Source organism: Coptis chinensis, chromosome 2 (assembly GCF_015680905.1).
Source record: "Coptis chinensis isolate HL-2020 chromosome 2, ASM1568090v1, whole genome shotgun sequence".
In the NCBI taxonomy this organism is placed as follows: Eukaryota; Viridiplantae; Streptophyta; class Magnoliopsida; order Ranunculales; family Ranunculaceae; genus Coptis; species Coptis chinensis.
Genome location: NC_141457.1, coordinates 56,759,301 through 56,786,518, shown reverse-complemented (window position 1 = coordinate 56,786,518; position 27,218 = coordinate 56,759,301). Strand labels below are relative to the sequence as shown.

Genomic DNA, 27,218 nt, shown 5'->3' with positions numbered 1-27,218 from the left:
TTCCATAACCATTTCATTTTACCATGGCTTCTTCTTCATCATTGCAAAAAACTACCCAACATATCGACGTTGCCGAATCAACTCAACAATCATGTTATTTTGATACACTCGATCAAGAGAGGTGTCAAATTTGCACCTCAAGAAAATACCTTGTATTATCATGCAAGTGTCTGAATGCAAGGTGTCCTAAAACACCATATTGCCAAGGTTATATGCTCATATATAGAAGGTGCGACGAAGATGGTGAAGAAGTATGGAGACAGTTCGTTGATATGCCCATGTTGTGATAAGAAAGATTATTGGTATAGGTATTGCCCCTATGCACATATACCATGCGCAAATGGTTGTGATGGTGTCAAAGAGCTGAAGAAGTTTGTGAACCTTGAAGGAAAAATTCTTGAGCTATTGAAGTGTATATTGTGTAAAATGTAAGTGGTTGGGTGATGTAACGAAAAAGGTTAAGAGTGGTTAAGACTACTATAGTCAGTTTATTTTCTATGAATATGTAATGTGTTATTTTTAATATGAATGAACTTTTATTTTCTATGAATACATGTTAGTTTAAATATATATATATATATATATATATATATATATATATATCAGAAATGCTCTAGTCAGGACTTCCCGTACAAAATAAAATCCGGACCTCACAAATTCACGTGACCTACTCTTTCTCTATTCTCTCTCTCCACTTTTATCTCCCAACCAACCCCACACTTTCTCTCCATTTTTTTACTACTACTTTTCTCACTCTCTCTCCTCTCTGATCTCTTTCTTCTCTCTCCGCTCTGATCTCTTTCTTGAAACCTATAAGATTTCTTTTTCTTGAAACTGCCAGCTCAGATAACAACATTGGTAGTACTAGTGAAGGTAGTGATGGAGTTGAGAGAAGTACGTATTGGTAAGTGGATTGAAATGGTGGGGGAAGTTTTGTCGACAGCGTTTCCGGTATGGGTAGCATTGGGTTGTTTTTTTGGACTAGTTAGACCGAATTCTTTTAATTGGGTACAGCCCCAAATGATCATTTTTGGGATTACTATTACTATGCTTGGTATGGGTATGACACTTACTTTTGATGATTTAAGAGGTGCTCTTGTTATGCCTAAGGAGTTGCTTGCTGGTTTCGTTCTTCAGTATTCATTGTGCACTAAACCTTTTTCCTAGAAATACATTATGATTTCTTTTTTTTTTTAGTTGTTTTATGTTGAGAATTATATTTGTATTTGATAAGTTTTTGATGCAATATCTTGTTGAATGATCGATCTTGTTAATATTGGATTGGCTGCTGCCCTGGGGGTTTGTTTTTGTTCTTTGTGTTATTCTTGTTTGATAGTCGATCTATCCTTTTACTAATTCTCATTTTATGTGCAGGAACGGCAAGTAATATTGTAACTTACCTAGCTCGGTATGTGATTACTAGAAAGTTGCAGTATGTATTTTTACTTGTAAGTGACAAATGAGTTCCTCATTTTTCAGTGGAAACGTGGCCCTTTCAGTCTTGATGACGGCTGCAAGTACCTTAGCGGCTGTGGTAATGACACTACTCCCTTTACATCTCACGTACTGCTTCTTAAGTTGTTAATTGTTTCTGTGGGATTGAGGCATCACTTATGACTCTTCAAGTTCTGTCTCAGGTGATGACCCCATTTTTAACTGCTAAACTAGTTGGGCAATTTGTTGCAGTTGATGCAGCTGGACTTCTTATATCAACTTTGCAGCTAAGGGTGGTACTTCTTACTTTTCTCTGATACTGTATATTTTCTTCCATTTTTTTATATGTGCCATGATAAACGTAAAAATGATAGTTTACCTACGAAATGAACGATAAAACTCAAAACGTAAGTAAAACTAAACGAGATTATGTGCCTAGTTTATCAAAGATTGTTCTACTCTCTATCTATTGAACAGATATAGTGGAGTAGGAAGTTCGTTCCACTCCTAGTTCTTCCACATGTAATGTTTTCTAAGTCTAATCAATCTTAACTAAAGTCTAATGAGAGATTTACGAATTATAAACTACGATGCAACTACCCACAAGATACGACTAATTAACTACGGAATGCTGCGTTGATTCTATGATAAGGAATTAGGGGGAATTGATTCCACCTTAACTCAACTTAACTTACTAACGACGAATTGTCGTAATCCGAATTGAACTACTACGCAGAACAATTGGTTCTTCCTAATCCCTAATTATACATGGCACTTCTACCAATTCATAACTAGCATGTGAACGATTAAACCCATTCTCATGGTGAATTAATCGTTTCTAGAGTGGAATAGAAATTACGACGACTCTACGATAATCGGAATCAAGCTTTCATCAAGGCTTCTCACCCCTCTAATGGAGGTTTAGCCGAGAATCATTCCGCAATCATTTCCATATGAATCTAAACTAAACATAATATCAAGATTCCAACTTTACTAATTTAACAAACAATACTTGAAATCTAATTAATAATTAAGAAATGATATCAACAAGAATTTAAACTAGATCTATAAATGTAATGACAAAAAAAACGAATTGAATAATAATAAACTATTTTATTAATCTAATCAAATGAATAACAATAATGTAATACTGAAATTGAATAAGAATTAACTAATGAATTAATGTAAAACTAAATCTAGATCTAAATTATTCTAATCTAACCCTAGCTACCATTACAAGGAACTAGTTTTCTAAATAAAACTAGATCCTTAAGAACTAAGCTTTTCTTTGTTTTTATATGTTTCAGATCCAAAATCGTGCATGGGCTTGGAGCCATGTTTTGGGCCAGAGAATCAGGCCCAAAACCCAATTCTTTCAGTCCAAAAAGGCCTCTTCAGCTGGAGTTGGCTTTGATAAACTTTTCATCCACTTCTACTTCTCTGATTGGGTCAAGGCTTAGACCATTGGAAATCTCTTTCTGAGCCAGTCGTTTTGACATAAGGTAGGCCCAATTCCGAAGTCTGAGTCCAAAGATATGGTCTTGAAGTTCTCCGACTTTGTGCCTTTGTTTTACGCGCCGCGTGGACTTTGACTTTTCAAGGTCTGAGTAGGCTTTACAAAGGCTTTGTCTTCTTGAATCTTGTCCTTTAATCACAGAACTCCTTAGCAACCAACCATTGCTCCTTTATCTCATCAAAGTGGCACATTTCTACACATAATTGACTTTGAAGCCTGAAACGCATAAAAACACGTAATCAGTATTAACTCTTAATTATTACTCACATAATTGGTCTAAAAGTATGATTGTTAAGGGGTTAAAACTACAGTTTTGGGCTCTTATCAAACCACCCCCAAACAACATTTTGCTTGTCCTCAAGCAAATATGAGAAATTAGAATAAGTGACCAAAAATGGAGTTCTAACTACTCTCATTTCGCTGAGTGTGATTGCATTTACCATATGCAATAAGGCCTTAAACTACTAGGAATTCCCTAGTGGACAAGTTCTAGCCTCGTGAGAGTTTTCCAGTAAAGGTACTCACAAACTTCATCTATACTACAACGACTAAGAAATAAAACTATTGTTTCGTTATTCATGCTCCCAATTATCTATACATCTCACTAGTAACGCATACAGAAATATCAAGTCGAAACCTAAGTTAATATATGCATAATAATCGATCATCTACGAATAAACATATATACAATGAGTAATACTATGAAATGCATATACAGGTCCGTTTCTGAACTCAGAATAGTGTCCTTAAGTAGGTTCCCACAATAATAGTCAAGATACAACACTCTGATTTTTCCACTCAAGTTTACTCCGGTCTTGATGGGCACACTTTACCTTACAATCTCAATGACACACAAGAAAATCGGAGTCGATTAACACATCTGCCACTTACTATCACACTAACATATTCCTAATTGAGCTATAGGTCTTTATTAGGTATTGCGGGGATTAGGAGATGGTTTAAGAAGGAAGGAAATGGATATTCAAAAGGACAAGACTGAGATAATAGAGTCTTCATATTATGTAACTTAGAGAAAACCTTGTTATTTTCTTTTGCTTCTATACTTTGTTTCCATCCTTAGCCATATTTTTCTTTTTATTTTCTTTGGCTTTTGACTCCTTTTTATTCTATTTTTGGAGTTTTTATTTATTTCTATTTTTCTTTTTCTTTTCCTTGGATGGAAACTTCTTTTCTTTTTCTGAAGCAACTAACTAATTTTTCTTTATACAAGTTTTTCTCTTCTTCTTTCTTCACTCATTCTATTCTCAGACTTATTCTAGATTGGGTAAGTTGAATTTTTTATTTTGTTTTGTTTTTGTAACAGGGTAAAGGAATTATGGTTTATGGAAGGCTAAAGAAAGGCTCAGAGGGGAGACTAGCGTTTAATAATTCATAGGTTTGAATTTCTGGCTATATCGATCCAAAGAGGGCCTAGATTCTCGCTTAGGATATGGTTTAGTGATCAAGCAAGTGGACATGTGATTTTTCTATCCGGATTTTACTTCTCCCTTGTGTCATTTCTCAAATGTTTCGCTCATATAAAACTTTAGGCTATATTCTCACAGGATTTGTAGAATAAGTACTCTAGCCTAGAGTTCAGAAACTTACTGTTAACAATCATAGATACTCATGTAATATATTTATAGATAGATGCAAGGATTATTACCTACATATTAACCTAAGTTTCTAAAGACTATTCTAATGCAACACTACATGAGACTTCTAGATTATTAAGAGCATAGAGAAAGAACAATACCGATATTCCTAAGTGTATAACATAAACTTTTTTATTTATATTTTTGATTTTTTTTTTTTTTTTTGAAATTTTACTTGAAAACAAGTGCATATTATACATATCTATATCCTAACAGATGCCTTAATTACACGTGTTTCTATGCTCACCCCCAAACAAGAAATATGATTTGTCCTCAAAGTATTTAAATATATAGGGTAGGAAAAATACCATGGAAACGCGTGAAATTCTGGAACATCTGCAAAACCTGGTTATACATACTAATATAGAAAAGAAAACTGACGCAACTTTGTAAAAGTTCCACCCATTATGGGGTTAACAAGAATAAAATTACTTGGGACATAAGCAGACACTAACTGGAATTAAAAACTGACCTTATCTCCCGCTTTTATTCTTCATCCTCCTCATCCTCTTCTTCTATAAAGAAGTGAGGTTCCTTCGCGTCCTGCCATGCCATGATAATTTGCCAGGCTTCCCGCCATTTATCATCTATTATTGCTAACCTATTAAGCACCACTTGGTCTGACGGGGTGTAGGGTGCAACCTGATGAGGTTGTATCCTCCACCCTTGCCAAGTCATTGCACGGAAAGATCGAATAATACTATTGGTGGCGTCGCACAGTGTCGACCGTAATCCAATCCGTGAAACGTGTACAAAAAACAGGGAAGAAACATATCATAATACAGGAAATTAGAACAGGCATAAGAAGGTACTTATGCCTCATGCTATGGGCTCGTGTTAAACTAGACATCAAGGTTCTGGGAAGGTCATGGCACATACGTCCCGTGGCTAAAGCAAGGAAGACGCTGCAAGTGTCATCATTCACAGAAGAAAAACGACATTCCCCTAAAATGTTTAGCATGATCCAAAACATAACAGTTCCTATGTTCATGGACAGGCTACCAAAGGCGACGTTATAGTCCCCTTGGTCCTCAATACGGAAAATGCCTGCCCCATACGACTCATGCAAAAACTTATAAGTGTAGACATGCATATTATCTACCCAATAGCACCATGGGTCTTGTATTTCAGCGGGCATAGCAAGTTCAAGAACAAATGCTAGCAAGAACCTGGTAATTTCCATTGGTTCATCATTAATGTTGATGGAGTGTTCTCCATCTGGTCTCTCAAAGAAAATACAATTATCATAAAAATAAGATGCAAGTGCTGGAGAATAAAGTTCATCAGGTCTTACCATAAGCGGTTCCCAGCCTACGTATGTGATCACCTCGCAAAACCAAGCACCATAAGTAGTGCTTTGGAACAAATCTTTGAAAGACTGTTCCGGTATTATTGTAGGAGATGTCATCTTAAAAGCGACCCTCTAGAACAAGCGAATCGATCGGGAACAACCCGCAGAAAATTGGAAATTTATGGTCTACGTAGGTCAGGGTAGAAGTGCTTTCGGGTGTTTTGGATTTCTGATGTTTTCGACGCAGTGCGCTCCTCTTGGCGCGAAGTCTTTCGATGTAAAAATTTCGACAATGGCTTAGCAAAAGGCGCTCGAGGTGTCTTGATTTGTGAAAATGGTGAAGAACAACGGGAAACGTGGGAGTGAAAGGTGAGAGATGGAAGTTAGGTGTAGTGTGGGTTGTGAGTGTAGAATGAATGATGTTTTATAGGTTTTAAGTTGCTAAACGAATGGGGAAGTTGCCAAAAAGCTTTTACGGCAATTTCGGAAATACTAAAATTTTCAAACCCGAAAGCGGAAACAACTCATATTCTTGATTCTAAAAAACAACCCTAGTATCTTTTAGGTTAAATTTAGGATAAAACTACCTAACTTATCGAGATTTCATCCTACCCCATATTTATTCATAGATATGCCCATATCGGCAATATTCTCACCCTAACTCCGAAATAACTTCTAGAAATGAGGGTCATATAAAAATCATACTGGAATAAATAATACCACCCCCAAACAATTTGGGAAGGTGGGATCAATATTAAACAACCACGCACAATGAAAATAACTGCATTATATTAAATTTTTCATTCAAAGTACATTTCACTACAAAATTCAAATTACCGAATTAAAACTTACATTAAAATAACTAACAATAATAAAACTACAAATAAAAATCATCAAGCGATACTATCCCTAAACACGTCGGTACTAGTAGCGGAGGGCACACGCTCAGGAGATGGCTCCGGAGCTCCCGATGGGCCAGCACCATTCGTCTTTCGGAGACGACGCTCGTGCCTCGATGATGTATCCTCAGAAGGAGAATCCCCGTGAGGTGGAAAGCGTGCAAGCATATCGGCTCGGAATTGGCGCTGAGATTCCAGCTCAGCCCTCATCTGTTCCCACCGCTCATCCTCTTGCTGGGCACGAATCTCGAAGTTATGGTGCATAGTAGCCTGTCGAGTCCAGAGGTCTTCGCAGATAGTATTGAGTGAACGCATGCCACGATGAATTACAGCCATGCGTTCTGCATCTGACCAACACCTCTCCAAGGCATCAGCATCAAAACATGTCAAGTCCTCCTCATCCTCTGAGTCATTCTCATTTCCGACGTCCTCCTCGTCGACTACCCTATCCTTAGGCAACCTCCAAACTTGTTGGATACACTCCTTATAAATCCGAGGATTTCGGTGTAGGGTGAGGCAAATCCTATCAGACGTCGGAGTCGCTCTCAACTTCAGCATGATCTTGGTTATCAAAACAGGGAGAGGTGCAATAGACTTCCCCACTCCCCTAATCATGTTAAGCAAAAACTCCAAGATACGTAACTCATACTTCTACTCCGGAGTATCCATAGAATGTGAAGGCAGTTCGGACCCGATGTCGCCGACCTTCTCCCTTCCTATGACATTCCTACCAATCCATCGAAATGCCACCGGTGGTTGGTTTCGAGGATGCTCGGGCGAACACAATGCGAGCTCACATTGTAGTTCCCTTCAAGATGATCAGCGTGCATCAAAGGCTCTACCCTAGTATATTGGGACTGTAGCGTGGCATCAAGATGGATTCTAGGCGGAATGCCTAGAATCTCGACCAACAACCCAAGAGTTACTTCTTTCCTCCTCTTTGCCACCGAATAACAAAAATTTATTCCCCTCCAACTCCCTCATGTTGTAAAACCGTCGGACTAACTCTTCGTGGTAAAAGTCGTTGGTCGAGTACCACAAGCTATTCCAATCTCTACTAACCATTTCGTCACCGTAAAACGGCGCGAAGTGGTCGCCAGTAAATGCTTGCTCTAGCAAAATCCGACGTCTTTGAGCCATTGGAAGTTTGAACTGATTTGGGATTTGTAGAAGGTGTAGGAAGCAATGAGGAACAACCTCACTGGAACAACAATGGTGGTGGTGCGGTGGTGGCGTGGTGGTGGATTGGCAGCTCCAATCTTTGGATTTTTTGGTTTTGCAAAATGATGGAGGTGGTGGTGGAAAGGTTTTTGAGAAGATTTGAAATTGATTTGGATGTTTGGAGTGGTGTAGTTAGGTTTCTTTTTATTTTATTATTATTATTATTTTTTGTTAGGGTTTGAAGCTTGGATGTTTGTCCATGGCGGTTTGGAATTGAAAACTCACGACTGTTGGTGGAAACAAAGAGGCGCAAGTGCGCTTCCGGTGCGCGCGAGTTGGGCCCAAGCCCAATTCGAATTTTTCGAATTTTTGTCGATTTTTAGCGCGACTTCAAACTAACATTGCCGCTTTGTTACCGGTCCGATTTTTGCGAATGAGATATGGAAATGATCAGGAGAGAATTTCCAATCCAATGATCCATAAAACACTCTATTCCGACCGTGGATGACATATAAGATAGTGGAAAATATCTCGAAGTGCGTGCATGACGTAAGTTATGCGAACGAATAAACTCTAAATTCATAGATTATGTCAACCCAAATCGGAATACAATTAAATGGCCTAAGCAACTCTAATGGGACATAAAACATTCTAGGACAGAAACACGAACACCCCACCCCCAAACAAATTTTTTACAACAGAGTTTAGAAAATTTGTTTTTTTTTTTTAAAAGTGGGTCTTTTAAAGTCAGATTCCCGAGACTTCCTAGATTACTATGTTGATTATTTAATACTAGCAAGATGCACGTGCTATGCACGCGATGTTAAAAAAAAATTGCCGAAAAGTGTAAACATAATTTTACTTCGCCATTTTTTTATTAATCTTCAAATTGGGTTTTTTGGAAGCTAGCAAATTTTGAGAGAAAGCACACAAATTTTTTTTGAAGGAGAGTGTGTACATACGTGTATTGTGTCTTGAACTCTCAATAATTAGACCACCTAATTAAACGGGAAACCTGATTCTACTCACATGTTGTGACAATATATGAAACTTCAGGATCTCTCGATTAACAGCAGGCTAATTGATTTAGATGAAGTATAGTAAATAAAAAATAGTTATAGAAAGGCATAAAGCAAGGTACGTACAGATTCAAGTATGAATGAGATTTACTGATGAGTAGCTGAGTAAATGTGCATACTTGTGGTTGGTCCTGTAGCGCAGAGGCCCCTTGCGGTGTGCTAACTCTTTCCCACAGATGGGGACTTGGTGAGAGTTCACAAATGCGTAATTGTTTTCAAGAAGTAATCCCCCGTTATGTTGGCTCTCCATGTGAGTTTTAATAGCAGAAGGGAAACCTTTTACAAAAGATGCATCTTTTGTTGGTGCTAGAGAAACCAGTTGAGGTCCAGTACACTGAACTGGTACACTTTCATCATATTTTTGACTTGTCCTTAACCAATGCTCATGAAACCCCACTGCTACTTCCTCCGTTACCTCCCATTCCACTACCACCCCTGACGAAGTCATGTCCTAAACCGAAAGAGTTTGCAAAATCTGCAGTAGAAGATGCATGGGTGAAAACAACCAAGAGAATTTCATTTTTTAATCTTGCTTCAAAACTAACATGGAAGAACCTAAGATTTGGAATTTGCTTCCAACAGTTTTAGTGTAGCCACCATGAAAACATTCAACACAACAACAGATACCAGAGGCTTGAGTGATTAGTAAGAAGAGTTTCATATAAGATGAATCAACAACTATCCCTTATCCTCTTTTTCTCTTTATTGATAGATGTCGCAGATGTTAGTATCTCTTTTGTCCTGCCTATAAATAAGTGAATAGCTCTTACAGTTGTCACCCCAAACCATATGGAAATCAATGCAGAATTGCACTTTTAAAGGAAAAGATTTCTGGGATGGCCAGATAGCCAGATTGTACTCAACTTTCCTCCATACAGACCTGCTTAACCTACCCCCAAGAAATATTAACTTGCAACTGTGTTTGTTTACAACCAAAATACTATATAATGGCACACAAACCCATCATTCATGCGTGTCGAGTCGAAGTGTGTTGAAACACGATAGTTCAAGAGATTTACGTGTTCAACACCGTTTATTCGGACATTTGAAAACACCGTGGAGAACTCTTCGCTTTTGTTGCTTCCATGGTAATAAGTATAGTTATAGTGTTGGGCATTTTGTTCCTCAAGCGGGCGCGTGCATTTTTGTATTTGGCGATTCACTTGTGGATAGTGGCAACAACAACTATCTGTTAACAATTTGCTTTCAGGCCGACGCTTTATCCATATGGAATCGACTATCCCACTCATCGTGCAACTGGCCGTTTCTCCAATGGACTCAACATCCCTCATATTATCAGTAAAATATCTCTCATTTTTCATGTGCTGCATTTTATATTTTGAGATTCTTTTGATTGGAGTACGTTTATAGTTTGTGTCTATACTCTATAGTACGCAGACTGTAAAGTTTAAGGAAGTACTGCTCCATATTTGAGCAAAAGCCAAGTACTTTAGTAACTTTTTTTTTCCAATTCCCTTTTTAGTATAATTTACTTGAAAGTGCTCTATTACTTAAATTTAGAACTATGTTATATATACTAACACATGCCATAATTATATATGTAAATCAGGCCAGTCAATTGGTGAAGAACCTACTATGCCATACTTAAGCCCAGAGCTCACTGGACGGAGACTACTTGTTGGTGCTAACTTTGCAATTAGGAGACACATTAAAGACATATGGCAGCTAAGAATGTATGTAAGAAATCCAAAACAATCATACGATCTGCCATGTTGTTTGTTTTGTGTAAAAGAAATGTCCCAGACAGGATTGTAACAAAACCACACATCTCGGTGACAATCTGAGTTGCATTTTGTCGATCCCAGTCCTGAAGAAAAAAGTTGTAAAAATGCTAATACAAAACAAAGAATAACATTTACATGCAAAGGGAAGTTGGAGATGACCACAATATCAAAACTTTGAGATGGTGGTTGCAAGTTGCTACAAGATGGCGTCACGACATGTGGTCAACCCTAGATTGGGGTTTCTTTTTCAAAAATCTCATCTATATACTCCTTAGCTGCAAAACAATCCCATGTCTTCATCTTGCTCTCTAGATCGTGTATCGATATTACAACGTAGATAAGATTACACTTGTTACGCATTTCGATAGGTTATGAACTTCCGATCGGGTGAACTCGAGCTGCATTTTGATAAGTTATGAACTTCCTAATCATCTGTTGTAGGTGACTTTGAGTGTGAAGTTTCCTCTCAAAGATGCAGTCCACCAATAATTTCTCGTGCTATAGCTTAAGCTAACCATCTAATCTAAGCAGTAGCATCTCAACTCAAGGAATAACTTTCCCTAAAGAGAAAAGAGCAGCTATGACCCCATGATGTGTACGTGTCGGATAAACCAAATTTTCATTGAATTCTAAACGGTTCTCTTCCACTATTCATAGTAAAAATAGTCAAGTTTCCCTGAAAACTGAATGTGAATCTTATTCATTGGTAAATATAGACTATAGACCATGTGCTCATACTTATTTCCTTTTATTATATTTTTCAGTAATAGCTAATACACCATGTAATCATAATTATTAATGAATAATCCACCAACATGCCAATCAAGTGTACATCTTCCAGAGTTAGTCTCAATCTGCTCATCTGTTGTCACTTTGGGGCATAAGTAACAAAAGTAGCCTGCATATTATCAATGGTAAGGGCACAACTCAAATCATCCCAAAAACAAAAAAAAAAAAATGCAAGATAAAACCTCAAGAGGGAGGCCAGACTGTCATATCACCTTGGTTCGGGAATTACTGAACAGTTAAGATAACCCAACAACTTAGAGTCTAAAATGTCTAACACATGCAAAGCATTGCATAGTATTAATCCTAAGTCCTGGACAAACCAGCCTTTGAGCGGGACGTGGATCGCAAACCTTTAATGGGAAAACACAGGTCAACACCTTATATGAACACAAATAAAAAAAAACTAATTCGAAGTTAGTACCTTCTTCCCAGTTTCCTTAATGGTTCTCACTCACTATCCAAAATAAACTCACTTCTTTCGTTTATAGTATTTAGGGCACCTTCTACTATGGTAAAGTGTGATTCAATTGTTCAATCCATTATAGTGCAGTTTTTCTATAATCACTATATATTATTGTCAGTCAGAGTTCAAATGCATTTTATCCAAGATTAATCTACCAGTTTAAATCATACGGTCAATTTTAATAATGTCTAAAACCAATAGCTCAACACAAATACTTAGATTGAAACTTCAACAATTATAGAACATTTCAGAAGCTAAGGCATATTAAACAACAGAAAATCAAGCATCCATATATGAAAACTGCAAGCATCACTCTAAATTATCGAGTCAACAAAGTTGAAGCTGCATTTGATTAAATTTCACATTTAAGACAAAGTAAGCATAACATAATTCAATTACTCGTATATAAATATCCCATTATCCCTGTTAATTAATTTTGAGGTACTTATATAATACCCTAGTCTACAATGTTCTGTATCGCGTTACAAGTTTCCAACTTAAATTTACAGCAGTAAGTGTACAGAGATACAGAGTTACCTTAGGTCGTTACTTGAATTAGTAGAATTCCTTCACTCTTGATCTGTATATCCTCTATTATGGCAGAAGGAGGTCAAAGAGGTGGAGCTTGAAGAAGGGGAATCTCAGTGTATACTCATGCTTACCGGCGTGCCCTTTACAACTGTGGATACATGACCGGGTATGGTCCCTTCAATATCTGGAACTGGTGCTAGTCTTGAAAGTCCAAAGTCAGCAACCTTGGCATTAAATCTGGAGTCCAATAGTATGTTGCTGGCTTTGATGTCTCGATGGAATATTGGAGGATCAGCTTCATTATGGAGGTAAAGAATACCCTTTGCAGAACCCAAGGCAATCCTCAACCGTAGAGCAAAACCAAGAGGTGGGAGTAATAAGTGAAATGTATTAAATTTCCAAGATTGCAGAAGATGGCAAACCTGAGGGGCCTTCAAAAAGTACAGCGCGAGGTCTGTTAGACTCAAACTTTCGCCAAGTGCCACGAGCAATATCATCATATACTTTACGACTATGTAGCGCCAACAATATAGTATCCTCTATTTCACTGCAAAACAAACAATGTCATTTCAAATTCATATGCTATGAAAAATTGTTGTACTGAATGTAAATTTTCTTACCACCATTCCTGATCCACGCTGTACTATATATTCATGCATAATCCAATCTGTCTTTTCATCATGACCCGGGCCACCCTCTATAAAAGTTTGAGCGGCTTCTTGTACCCGACATTCCCATCTTTGCCGTAAATTTTTGAACTACTTCCAGTTATCTTCCAATATCCACCTTCACCAGCAGCACAAACTCGACGAAGTGCTAATAGAAAGTTCCTTGCTGCTTATATTTCATCCTCAGAAGCTTCACCGCTGATTCTAAGCCTTTTGTATGATTATGGGGAAAATAAAAATGAGTCATTTAGTAGGCCTTAAGAGTAGTTTATAAAAATGTTTTTTGCACGAGGATCATAGGGAGGGAAATCTCCAGAAAGTTGACTCAAGAGTGGTTTACCTTTTCGCATTGAGGAAAGAGTTTAACTCAGTCACGGGATGTAACTCAGAAATGAGATCACTGGACATACCTAAAGATAAAATCTGTCCCATTCCAACATTCTTTGCACCTGTAGAGCATGCTGAAGTTCAGGGCTAGCCACATGCAAAAAGCAAAGGACTCCAGTGATCTCACCCTCAGTATTCATCTTTTTGTTTGCAGAAAGTAAGATTTCGACATAGTTTGCTAATACCATGGTGACAGAAATATTTCGAAGGAGACAATATAATGAAAGGTAGCAGACTGCCAAATTTCTGCAAAGTTTGCTTCAAAAGTTTGCCTAGAATAAGTAAGGATAATAGATTGTTGACGTGGGCATTCATCACTTATATGTTATGATTCAACTGGATACCAGTTTGCTAAGAGATTTCCAAATGTCATATCAGAAAACATTTAAGCAAGCTACCTAGCCATAATTTGGATTCCAATTTCTAAGATTTCCAAATACTTCCTCAGAGATCATTTTAAGTGACTGACCTAGCCATAATTTAAATGACTCACAAATCACTGATCACACAACGATGCTAATTAAGTTAATATCGTCAATAACCGGTTCACAAAACTTAGAATGTAAATTGTGTTGCATTGACATATGATCTCCATATTCCTTTGACTATGAACCTCCCTCACCACAAATGTAAAGCCTCAGGGTCCGTTTCCATTTTCAAATTCTCAATTGATTACTTCCCAAACTGCAAAAGGAGAAGAAAATTCTAGATACTTGAAAGACACCATCCTATCATACACACTAATCTTTGAAAAGAAGATAATGAAGGAGTTAAACACATTCCCGATACGTGAAACTATAACGGAATCCAAAGTACCTTCTACACAGTGAGTGAAAGATGCCTAAAGCCCAAGATAAACATAGCCATTCATGGGGGTTAAATCATACACATTGAGATAAACAGGAGAGTTCCCCGGACTAAGACCAGCCAAGCGAACTTTGGGGAAGATGCATAAACGGGGTTGCATATTTGTTTTTTAAATGAAGAGGAACAATAGATTTCCACCCCTTCTTTGGCCCCGCCTTTATAATTTCTATACTATCAATCAATGATATGGTCAAATCCTAGTTCCAAACTGCACACACACAAAATAAACACTCACATCACTGAACCAAATCTTTTTTTTAAGTGTAACATGACCATGAACTACACAATGCAAGATAAGATCTAGTTTTATAAACAGCCCATTTCATCCTACAACTATAGATCCAACATAACTAAGACCAAACAAACAGATAATATTACAAGAAAAAAATAAAACTAACCATTTTTAAAAAAAAGACAAAAGGCCAGAGAGAGAAGAGACGTGCACTCATTCCTGACAAAAGCCAGAACCCATTGTTCCAGAAATGTGGCCAAGCACGCCCTACTTTTTTTTTTTTGCTCATGAAGTTTCCATGTGATCGAAATTCAGAGTGTTTGATGAGCAGCAGAGATGAAAATCTATCTTCTTGGCATCCCACACGATCAAGGGTGTAAACAAATGCTTGTTGAAGAGCCTCCAAATACCTTTTCAACAAAGAAGACAATACCTTAAAGAGCCAGCCAACACGGTAAAAACACATGCGACTCTAAAGTTCGTAAGCAATTGACGGCAATCAAGAATATATGCCCATCAAGAAGAGTTGATTAGGTGGCTTAAAGAGTTGTGCGCAATTTCCACATCCAGGCATCCCACTCTTACATCACGTTAGAGAGATATTTTGAATGAGTTCATGAAGAAAGGAGGGGAAGTTGAAAGAACTAAGTTTTTGGACTGTTTTTAAGACCCGGCATTAATGGTATTTAAGTGGGTATTAATGGTAAGGCTACCCGTGTACATTTCAATATAGGCGTGGATTTGGTTTTCGACCTGAATTTGCATAAAACTCCTTTGTGAGTGTGTTGTAACTGAAGGGTATAAATAGAAATAAAAATTTAAATGACGAAATAGTCTTTTTTAAAGATATTGAATAATTTTTTTTTATATTTAATTAGGGGTATTTAGTGGTAGAAAAAAGGCTGGTCTAATTTAAAAGGCCAAAGTTAATTATGATGTACTTTACTAATAGAGATATATATATATATATATATATATATATATATATATATATATATATATATATATATATATATATATATATATATATATATATATATTTATAAATCTGGATTAATATATAGAAAACAATAAGCGCTAAGGACATAATTCACCCTATAGAGAAACATGACTCAAAAACTGAGAAAACATGCATGAGTTTAAAACGTGAATTAAGTTAAACGTGGACTTAGGATCCGGTACTTACAGCCACACACTCCATAGGGAGGGCCCGGTTACCTTAATGGTGCACTCACCAATATCTGGAAATGAAAGGAAATACACCAAACACAAAAATTGAGTCGTTTATAGTCAGATACTCGAGACTTTATCTAAACATATGTATGAACATACAGTTTATCATATATCAACAACCGAAATAGTTGTGGATCATTCCATAAATAAATATCACAAAAAGCATACCCAAACACAATCAAGCACCAAGATTTCCTATGACGCAACCTAGTGAAATGAAAGCGAAGTCGGATAAACCTATACTGTAACCTAGCATGCACCTTCTTTTTCATCTTTGAACGAGAGGGTGTCCTAGTGAATAAGTGGGGAAAAGTGAATCGTTGTGGAGAATATAGTGGATATGGATAAGTTGTAGAAGGAAAGCATGGAAAAAATGAAGATGTGGGTTTAGCACAAAACTCATTCATGGTGTAGGTAGGGACTATCTCAATTCTGAAAATGAAGGTGTCAAATGGTTTGTCCTTCTGAAGTATTTGTTTTCTAGGAGGATTTAAAAAATTATGAAGCACAGGAGAAACAAAAGGATCGAGTGCAAACTCGAGATTCCTTTGAAAGGGTGGAAGGAGGGGAGTCGAGGCGGATGTTGTGTAAAGTAGTTCTTGATAGGGTAACTCATCACCTGCTCTAAGAAACTCATCGAATTCCTCATCTAGCTTGGTCATATCCACATTACTATGGTATTCCTCTATATCTTTGAGAAAGTCATCTATCTCGTCCTCATCTATAATATGTGTATCGACTAGTGTAGGGATGAAAACATTGGAGTCTGAACCTTCAAAGGAAAGAAATTTGGGCATCTGATTATCAAGGAACGTGTTGTTAAAATAATCTCGAGCGAAGCTCTCGATCATGCTAACCTCTCCATCCATAGACGAATCGGGTAACTGTGTCTTTGGTTTAAACACATTTACTTCAACAGAAAGATGGCCAAAAGACATAGACATCGAACCATCGCGGCAATTTATGAGCGCATTGGCAGTTGCCAGGAAAGGACGCCCTAAGAAGATTGGGACAGAGTTGTTAGCGACTTCTGTATCGAGGATGACGAAATCAGCCGGATAGTAGAAATCCTGAACCTTTACTAGCACGTTTTCAACCACACCCTTAGGATACTTAATAGACCGATCAGCTAATTGCAATGTCATTTTAGTGGGTTGCATCTCCTCTAGACCTATTTGTCTATACAAATAAAACGGGAGTAAGTTAACACTAGCCCCCAGGTCTAATAACGCGGTCGTCGTATAGGAATCTCCTAAGGTGCATTGTACAGTAGGACGACTAGGGTCCTTGTACTTAACAATTCCGTTATGTTCAGATAGAGTTGGGAATTGTTATGTTAAAAAGGCATCTTTTGGTATAATGGTCTTACGCCTAGTAGTACACAACTCCTTAACAAACTTAGCATGGTGTGGTAGCTTTTTAATAGCCTCGAGGAAGGGAAGGTTTATAGTTAGATTCTTGAAAACGTCCCTAATCTCCTCATAATTTGTATCCCTAGTTAACATGGCTAATTTTTGTGGAAACGGTGGTTTCTCTCTATATTTAGCATATGTATCACCTGGATGTTTAACCTTGCCTTTCTGTTTCTTAGGTTGTGTTGTAACTGGCACCTCTACAGTGGTAGGCTCTTCAGTTTCTATTTCGGTATCTAGTAAAGTAGCATGTGTAGGGGCTACTGATGGGGTAACTATAGGCATAGTTACTTTGTTATCAACCACTCTGCCAGAACGGAGAGTGGTGATGGCATTTAGCTCACCTACGTTTTCATTTTCATTACTAGTATTACCGGTTACCTCAAAGGCCGTGTTTGTTGTTTTAGGATTAGGTATCGCGTGACCTGGAAACACACCTTTGGGTTGGGCTTTATCTTAGGTCAACTGTTGGCTTAAATTATTAACGGATTGTAGAAGCTGTTGGTTAGATTGAGCCATGGTTTGGAAGAGTTGTTGGCTCACCTGTATAAAGGTGTCAAGATGATCCGGTTGGGTGGGTGTAGTGGTCACGGGTGGTGTGACTGGAACTATCTCGCGTTGATTATTTATGGGAGGATTGTGATAGTTATTATTTATCGGAACGATACCTCTATTAGCATTATAATTATTATAACTACCTTGACCTTGTGCTTGACCTTGTCGAGGTTGCGCATGGTTGTTATAATTATTATAATTACCCTGACCCAGTCTTTGTCGTGGTGGAGCTTGGTTATAACTGTGCGTTGGCCTAACATATTGATTTATACCACGGAGGTGTGACTTGTTGGATATTTCTCCAACCGAAGTTGGGATTTTGTCTCCAAGGGGCGTTAGGTTCACTATTAATGGAACAAGCATGTTCATAGGCTATAGGACAGTGAGAGTCGGGATGCTCAGGACTCCAACAGAAACTACATGGATTGGAATTTACATTCATGACGGGGATAGGCTTTTGTTGTACAGAAATGGCCTCTACCTTTTTAGTGAGTGATTCGATTAGAGTTTTAAGCTCGGGATCGTGTTTCATCTCAAACATACCGGCGGCCTTAACTGTATTAGAAGAACTAGCGGAGCGGTGGATATCGTCACTATCCCCCAGTTGTTATTTCGCTTAGTTTGATCCTCTAAAAATTTATAAGCCTCCGAGGCTCCTTTACTTAGGAAACTACCCCCATTCATTATGTTAAGGACTTCTTTATGGTGGTGTAGAAGTCCTTTGAAAAGGCACTAACTAACGTGTCTTTCGCTAGGTTATGATGTGGACACTCTATAAGGAGATCGGTGAAATGATTCCAAGCCTCGAAAATGATTCATGAGGATTTTGTCGAAAAAGAAATGAATCTTGGAAAGCATCTCATCCGTCTTTTAGGGGGGTAAAAATGTTCCATAAACAATTTGAACAAGTTTAGCCCACGAGTCCAGAATTAAGGCTTTGGGCGATTAACCAAGACGCCTTATTGGCTAAAGTGAAGGAAAATACCCTGAGTTTAATTTGTTTAGCACTCACCGTAGGATGGTGGAATGTTGTAAGAACTTGTTCAATCCTACGCATGTGCTGATAAGGTTTTTCATGGTCTAAACCTTGGAAAACGGGTAACAAATTAAAAATATTTGGGGGGATTCGGAAATCCCCTACTGGGTCTGCAAGAACGATGCAAGATTTGGGGCTATCGCTCAAGGCTTTATAAAAGTCCGAGAGAGGAGTCTCTCCTTCGTCGGGCATTGTATCAAGTAGAGTATGTGGAATAGTAGCTAGAGGTGCAATGAGTGGTATACTAGATAGGCGTGCTTGTTGACGTTGCCGTGTAATTACGTTAGGTGTTTTTGTTCAACCAGACCTTAATCTCATACAAGGTTAAGACCAAACTTAATTAAACACGACAACCTCCAAACAATCTTGATATTCTAGTATAAACCTTTAACAGAAGATGCGAGGTGTGAAAGAAAGGAATACCTGATTGTGTCCTTGCTTCGCTTATGAATAGCGTCTTGTTTACGCGTGTTCAGTGTATATAACAAGTTAGAACACTGAAAAACTTGAAAAATCGAAGTTCGAAACAAACCTGTGGAAATCTGGCAAAAATCACCGAGTATGCAGGTGTTCTCACTTTGGCATGCAGTGCTTTCGGTGTAAACTTCGAAGTTCTGATGTTTTGAGCACGGGTCGTGCTTTGTTTGGGCGCGGGTCGCACTCAACTTCCAGTAAATTTAGCGCAGGTCGCACTCCTTTGGGAAGCAGTGCCCGCGCGGCAATTTTATGCGAGGAAGTTTAATCTTGAAAAAAAGACAAACCACGTTAGAATCGAACAAGGGTGGGTGGGTGAAATGGGACTTTAAGAAGAGTACTTATACTACGAAAACAATGCGAAAGGGAAACTAAGATGGCAGCGGCGCTATTTGATAAACGTAAAAATGATAGTTTACCTACGAAATGAACGATAAAACTCAAAACGTAAGTAAAACTAAACGAGATTACGTGCCTAGTTTATCAAAGATTGTTCTACTCTCTATCTATTGAACAGATATAGTGGAGTAGGAAGTTCGTTCCACTCCTAGTTCTTTCACATGTAATGTTTTCTAAGTCTAATCAATCTTAACTAAATTCTAATGAGAGATTTACGAATTATAAACTACGATGCAACTACCCACAAGATACGACTAATTAACTACGGAATGCTGCGTTGATTCTATGATAAGGAATTAGGGGGGATTGATTCCACCTTAACTCAACTTAACTTACTAATGACGAATCGTCGTAATCTGAATTGAACTGCTACGCAGAACAATTGGTTCTTCCTAAACCCTAATTACACATGGCACTTCTACCAATTCATAACTAGCATGTGAACGATTAAACCCATTCTCATGGTGAATTAATCGTTTCTAGAGTGGAATAGAAATTACAACGACTCTAAGATAATCAGAATCAAGCTTTCATCAAGGCTTCTCAACCCCCTCTAATGGAGGTTTAGCCGAGAATCATTCCGCAATCATTTCCATATGAATCTAAACTAAACATAATATCAAGATTCCAACTTTACTAATTTAACAAACAATAATTGAAATCTAATTAATAATTAAGAAATGATATCAACAAGAATTTAAACTAGATCTATAAATGTAATGACAAAAAAAACGAATTGAATAATAATAAACTATTTTATTAATCTAATCAAATGAATAACAATAATGTAATACTGAAATTAATTCACCATGAGGCTAGAGAATCAGGCCCAAAACCCAATTCTTTCAGTCCAAAAAGGCCTCTTCAGCTGGAGTTGTCTTTGATAAACTTTTCGTCCACTTCTACTCCTCTGATTGGGTCAAGTCTTAGACCATTGGAAAGCTCTTTCCGAGCCGGTCGTTTTGACATAAGGTAGGCCCAATTCCGAGGTCTGAGTCCAAAGATATGGTCTTCGGAAGTTCTGCTGACTTTGTGCACTGTTTCTGCCCGCGTGGACTTTGACTTTTCAAGGTCTGAGTAGGCTTTACAAAGGCTTTGTCTTCTTGAATCTTGGCCTTTAATCACAGAACTCCTTAGCAACCAACCATTCCTCCTTTATCTCATCAAAGTGGCACATTTCTGCACATAATTGACTTTGAAGCCTGAAATGCATAAAAACACGTAATCAGTATTAACTCTTAATTATTACTCACATAATTGGTCTAAAAGTATGATTATTAAGGGGTTAAAACTACAGTTTTGGGCTCTTATCATGCCATGCAACAGGTTGTGCTTTCCATGTTTTGTTTGGTTCTCTTCTGAACAAATATTGCCAAAGTTTGGTTAAGGTGGTATCTCCCGTGATGCCGCCTATTGCTGTGTTTATAGTAGCTTTTTTATGTGGTAACATAATAGCCCGAAATGCTTCAGCTGTCCTTATGTCTAGTCGGCAAGTGGTGCTTGTTGTATGTCTCCTTCATGCTTCTGAATTTTTCTTTGGCTATGTGCTATCGAGGTTACTCAGGATTGATGTTTCCTCCTCAAGGACCATTTCATTAGAAAGAGATTTTTTCTAATTGATTATGCATTACATCTCCCTTTACATAGACATTCTTACTATGGCTACTATCTTGCTCCTTCCAGAACTCGGTCCTTGGGTTAGTTTCTAGTTGCTCAGCATTTTGGAGATCCTCTGACAGCAGTACCATGTGCAGTTTTCGATTAATACGCCATTCGATCTTTGGTAGTATACTTGCAGGAAGCTGGAGATGCAATCTACCAAAAGAAAAACAAGATTAACTCAGAGAAGTTCAGTTGAGCTTCTGCCAAGGATATATGATTCACTCTTGTAGAATATGCAACAATATGAATGTGGTATTTTTTCTATAATGTCAACAAAAGAAAGAGATCAAGAAAGTTTATTTTTCTTCCTATACGTATCACACCTCTGTTGATTTGTTGCTGGGTTACTTCGAGATTTTTGTGGGAAAAGTGAAATACTTGTTGAATTTTCTATGTTCTGTAACTGTGAGAAGTACAATACTATTTCTATATATATATATAAAAGTAAATAGTCCTCACATAGTCACACACTAGGCTTGTAGTGACGTGAAATAAAGTGGAGAGAGAGGAGAGAGAGCGTGAATTTGTGGCCTGGAGAGAGAAGAGAGAGAAAAGGTGGGGTGGAAAAAAAAGTGGAGATAAATGAGAGAAAAAAAAATCACGTGAATTTGTTTGGCCCGTAAGTTTTTTTATCCGGGAAGTCCTAACTAGAGCAAAACATATATATACAACATATATATATATACAATATATATATACAATTTTGCTCTCATTTATTGATGATTAACATCGTTTATTGATGATTAAGAGGAAACATACATTTACTGAATTAAATTAAATTACAATAATTGACTCAATAATGTTGGTCATCCTTAATGCTCCATAGATGCTTGACAAGGTCACTTTTCAGTCTATTATGCATAGTCTTTGATTGAACTCGTAGAGTCCCCTTAATATAACCTTCCCGAGTATGTGAGATATGTGGTTGCCCTTCTAGATCAGGATGTACCTCCTCATTTCATAATTTTTATTTTTAGCTCTGATTATCATATTGTGCAATATGATACATGCTCTGATATAACAATACTCATATATTGTCTCCACATGCCATAATTTGCAAGATTTTGCCAAAATCCCAAATTTAGATTGCAAAACCCCAAAAATGCTTTCAATATCTTTCCTTACAGTTTCTTGCATCGTTGCAAACCACTTCTTCTTTGGAGCATTAAGTTTTGAAATTGTTTGTATAAGTGTCGCATAGTCAGGATAAATACAATCAACTAAATAATAACCCATATTGTAGCTATGATGATTTACATCAAAATAAACAGGTGAGGAAGTACCATTGATCATGTACTCAAACACTGGCGAGTTGTCCAACACGTTGATGTCATTGTGTGACCCTGGCATCCCAAAAAAAGAATGTCATATCCACAGGTCTTCAGTTGCAGCAACTTCAAGAATAATAGATGGTTTTCTAGAACGATCACTGCATTGTGAGCACCGCCTTGCCATCCAGTTGGACAATTATGTCATCCCCAATGCATACAATCAATGATTCCTAACATACCAGGCCATCCATGTTCGGCAGATTGTGTAAGCAAGCGTTTTGTGTCTACAATGTTTGGCCTTCGCAAGTAGACTAGACCATATAATTTGATAATTATGTCACATAAATGCCTCAATGCCTGGTTTCTAGATTGCTCATAAATGTATAATTGATCGTCAATTTGATCAGCTATAGTACCATAGCAAAAAATACGCAATGCCGCAACCACCTTGATCAAAGGATCTATCCCAGGTTTATCAGTATTGTTTCCTTTAGACTGAAAGTACTTAAAATGAGTTTGAAGATCGTTGAAGATGTGAAGGAATAAATGTTTCTTCATACGAAAGCGTTGTTTGAAATCCTCTTTCGGAAGAATAGAACAATCGACGAAGTAGTTGGTCTTCAATATTTCCAAAGTCAAAGCATAGTTTTTATGCTTCACTTTTCGACCCTTCTTTGAACCACCATGTGGTGCCTTCGGAGCATGCACTTGTGTTTGTTCAAGTACAACCAAACTGTGATTGATAAGAGGAATGACGTTAACAAATTCCTCATCAAGACTATCTACCGAGTCTTATGGCGGAGAAGACGAAGATGAAGATGAAGATTGAAGAGGAAAAAACTCATACACTTCATAATCCATTTTTTTGGCAATGTATATGTGTTGTTTGTTGAGGATTGATGTGAAATGGTTGAGTAGAATGTTAGTCTTGAGTGTATGTAAAAAGAAGAAGGAAATTAGTGTAGATATATGGAGGTAGAATTCCGGCCGTTTTTTACTTTTTTTTTTCCCGTGGGAGCATGCGGCAGTGAGAGCATTGCGCAATAGTGGGAATGTCATGTGACATTAGTAGTGTCACGGTGGTTCTGGTCAAAGTAAAAAAAAAAAAAAAAAAAAAAAAAAAAAAGTTTCGGGCGACATTAGAAGTGGTGTGCAATATTACCACTGTCGTGCCACATCCGCATCCGGCTAGACAGTTGATGCTTTCACATTTGCCTCCACTTAGAGATGGTTTTTGGCGAAATTCCGAATGGTGAAGGAAAATATGCAGTTGATGCCTCCACCTAGAGATGCTCTTAGACCATGAAAACTGGTAGAAAGAGAAAGAGTATTCTCTAGTGGCATTAGCTGGTGGATATAACACTTGGCTTCCGAAATATTTGAGATATTGAGATATTTTTTGTGCTTATTTTACTTTTTTACCGAGCAGACAAATTCTTTTTGCTAATCACCATAAAACGTATAATTACTCATGAAACAAGTTAATTAGATACCTTTATCAAAAATTAAAATTTCTAAAATGACTCCAATTAAGTAATTAGTTCTTAGCCCTTGAAAGTTCGTCGTAGGTATATTTTGGATATTTCTGCTTTTATTCCTAGCAAACACTTTTCAAAATTCGTTGCTCAAACGCCATTACATGCAACCATACAACACTTATTTTGCTACGACTATGGTCTAAAGTATTTTACCTGAAATTTGTATGTGTTGAAAATTATGATTTAGTACTTCGCCATCTTCATCTTCAGTAATACGTACAAAAAGATCAGCTCGGCTCCTAAAAGGACCTTAAATAAGTACCAAATCTAAAGCAACCCACAACTTCACCTACAAATTGATTTAAAACCTAATTTTTTGTAGGATTGATATGCTAACTACAAAGAATATCTCTACAAAAATTCAACTTGCTTGACAATTTTTAACATTGGTAAAATATGATTGTAAAAACTAGACATTTTTTGTTAGATATTTTTTCAAAAGTGGACAACAATTTTTATCTAAGTTAGAGAATATCAAACGAGTTGAATTTTTGTAAAGATGTTCTTTGTGGTTAGTAAATCATATGTACAAAAGATTAGGTTTTAAATCATTTTGTAGGTGAAGTTGTAGTTGTTTTAGATTTGGTCCTTATTTAAGGTTCTTTTAGGAGCCGGTATATATATATAGTTCTCTAAAAAGTAGCTACTTAAGTTAACTTAAAATAAGTACGTACGTAAAACTTCACCTACAAAATGTATTCAAACCTAATTTTTTGTGGTTATGAAGCACTCACTATAATGATTATCTTCCCAAAATTTCAGCTCATTTGGAAACCTCTAACATAGATAAAAATTGTTGTCATCTTTAAAAAGAAATCTAATGGTCCAGAAATGTTGAAGTTTTGTAATTGTTATTTGCCAATGTTAGAGGTTTCCAAATGAGCTGAAATTTTGTAGATATGATCTTAATATTGAGTATATCATATCCACAAAAAAATAGGTTTAAATTCATTTTGTAGGTGAAGTTTTACTTACGTACTTATTTTAAAGTTAACTTAAGTAGTTACTTAATAAACTTTTGTTCCATAATCAGAATCCACTGCCACAAGTGCACATGCCATTTACATAACTTGTGTAAGGGACCTCTTACTCCAAGTCGATCATATCGACTCCACTAACTCATAACAACCTTAGACATACGGATACTCGTCACACTCAAAGTTGACTTAGCTCTGCACACTCGTCAAGCTCAATGACTCGCACACTCGACATGTTCAATGACTCGCACACTCGACAGGCTCAATTGCCAGTACATTTGTCAAAGTATCAACGATCAGATCAATATCGATGACTCGTCACTCAACTTCATCTCGTGACATCATCACCTACTACCTACATCATTGCTATCATTAACATTAGACCTCCACCCGTTGTAATACCCAAATCATTACAACTGTTTACCATCATTACGCCCTATGCCAGCTCAAACAACCTAACACCTAGAGCTACTACACACGTGTAGCATGTGAGGATGTATCACTCATCTTAATTGCACATCTGTCCATACCACTACACGTGTACAACCAACTGCTTGCTCACAACACCTATAAAAGCCAACCCCAGAACTACATTGGCTTGATTCTAGTCTTGCTCATAATCCCATCATACTTGACTGGATACGTAGGCATCTTCTTAACCATGAAGAGCAGCCACTTTTATCTACCACAACCATCCCTTTTCTTCATCCTAAACTAGCTAGAGCAAAGTCTTAAATCATTAGTGTAATGTCATATTAATCCTATAGGATAAAATCAGACATTTACACCTTGTTTTATCATTAAAATGTTAATATTGTGCTGTCTTTGTTAATTGGGGCCCTTGTTAATTTGTTAGTATTATTTTTTCGGCATAGAAGATAGTTTGACCAATGTTGCAAAATGGACGTAAGCATAGAAGATAATGTGACCAATTGCATGATCATCTCATAGTCCTATACTGCTAGTATTATTAGTGAGCAGCCAAACATAAATCATAAGGACAACACATAACATATTCTTTAGCTTAAAGAACAATAATTTTTGAACTTTCAAACTGAAAATTATACATAACTTTGAAGCACTTGATTTTTATCACATTCAGTGAATTGAAGGAAATGAATAAGTGACACTTTTTCTTTAATAAATTACCAGTCACTTAATAAATTATTTCAACAAATAATTATGAAAGTCTGTGGGAGGATAAAATTAATTAACAAAGAGCAGTCCTTGAGCAGGATTTTCATACTTTTTCCTTTGTCGGGTGGCAGAATAGTATTGCAGCAGTCCCCAAGGAAGGTTTTTCTGTTGTTTTTTCAGAGGCACTGGAATAGTAATACAACTATTTTTTCAGGATTAAAATCAGTTATCAGTCGGTTCTCATTATCATCCTCTAGTTCTATAAATTCTATAAAGAGCCTCTAAAGTTAACAAAGTTACAAGACAAAAACCAAAAAGACAAGAAGTACAGAAGAAGCAATCGTTCTTTCAACTATGGATCCTGTCAACAATTGTGATGATCAAGAAAGATTCTTATATTGAGATAGTAACTGAAGTAAAACTCTTTTATTTATCACTCGTGGAGTTTTATAATCTACCTCTATTCTCTCTAGTTTACAAGTTTGTAAGTGGAAAAAACATAATAAATTCTCTATCCTCTTTTGCTCTTTATATAGTCATCATTTTCCTTCAAGTTCCAATCATTTGTTGACACGTGTCCATCTTCTTCCTCTTTCTTTCATTTTTCCCGCCTTTCCTGCAACATACAAATTTGAGAGATATCGACTCTTATGTCGATATCTCATTTTATAACGAAATTAAATGTCAATATATCAGTATATACGATATTTGGCCACCACATCGCTCCCTATCGAAATCTTCAAATTTTAATGCTTAAAATTTGATTTTTTCGAGAAGAAAATGCGGTACTGTTTTCAAATTTTGAAA

The 27,218-nt window shown here is 37.0% G+C and overlaps 1 long non-coding RNA gene and 1 pseudogene across 1 annotated transcript; one reads left to right on the top strand and one right to left on the bottom strand.

Annotated features, from left to right (window-relative positions):
• Positions 1-240: 240 nt before the first annotated feature.
• Positions 241-21,665, top strand: LOC147516759 (putative sodium/metabolite cotransporter BASS1, chloroplastic; annotated as a pseudogene).
• LOC147516760 (uncharacterized) lies at positions 12,412-13,738 on the bottom strand. The gene is made up of 3 exons (XR_015211136.1): positions 13,572-13,738; positions 13,184-13,441; positions 12,412-13,110 (listed from the first exon to the last, which is right to left on the bottom strand). It is a non-coding gene; the product is annotated as an uncharacterized LOC147516760 (long non-coding RNA).
• Positions 21,666-27,218: the final 5,553 nt, after the last annotated feature.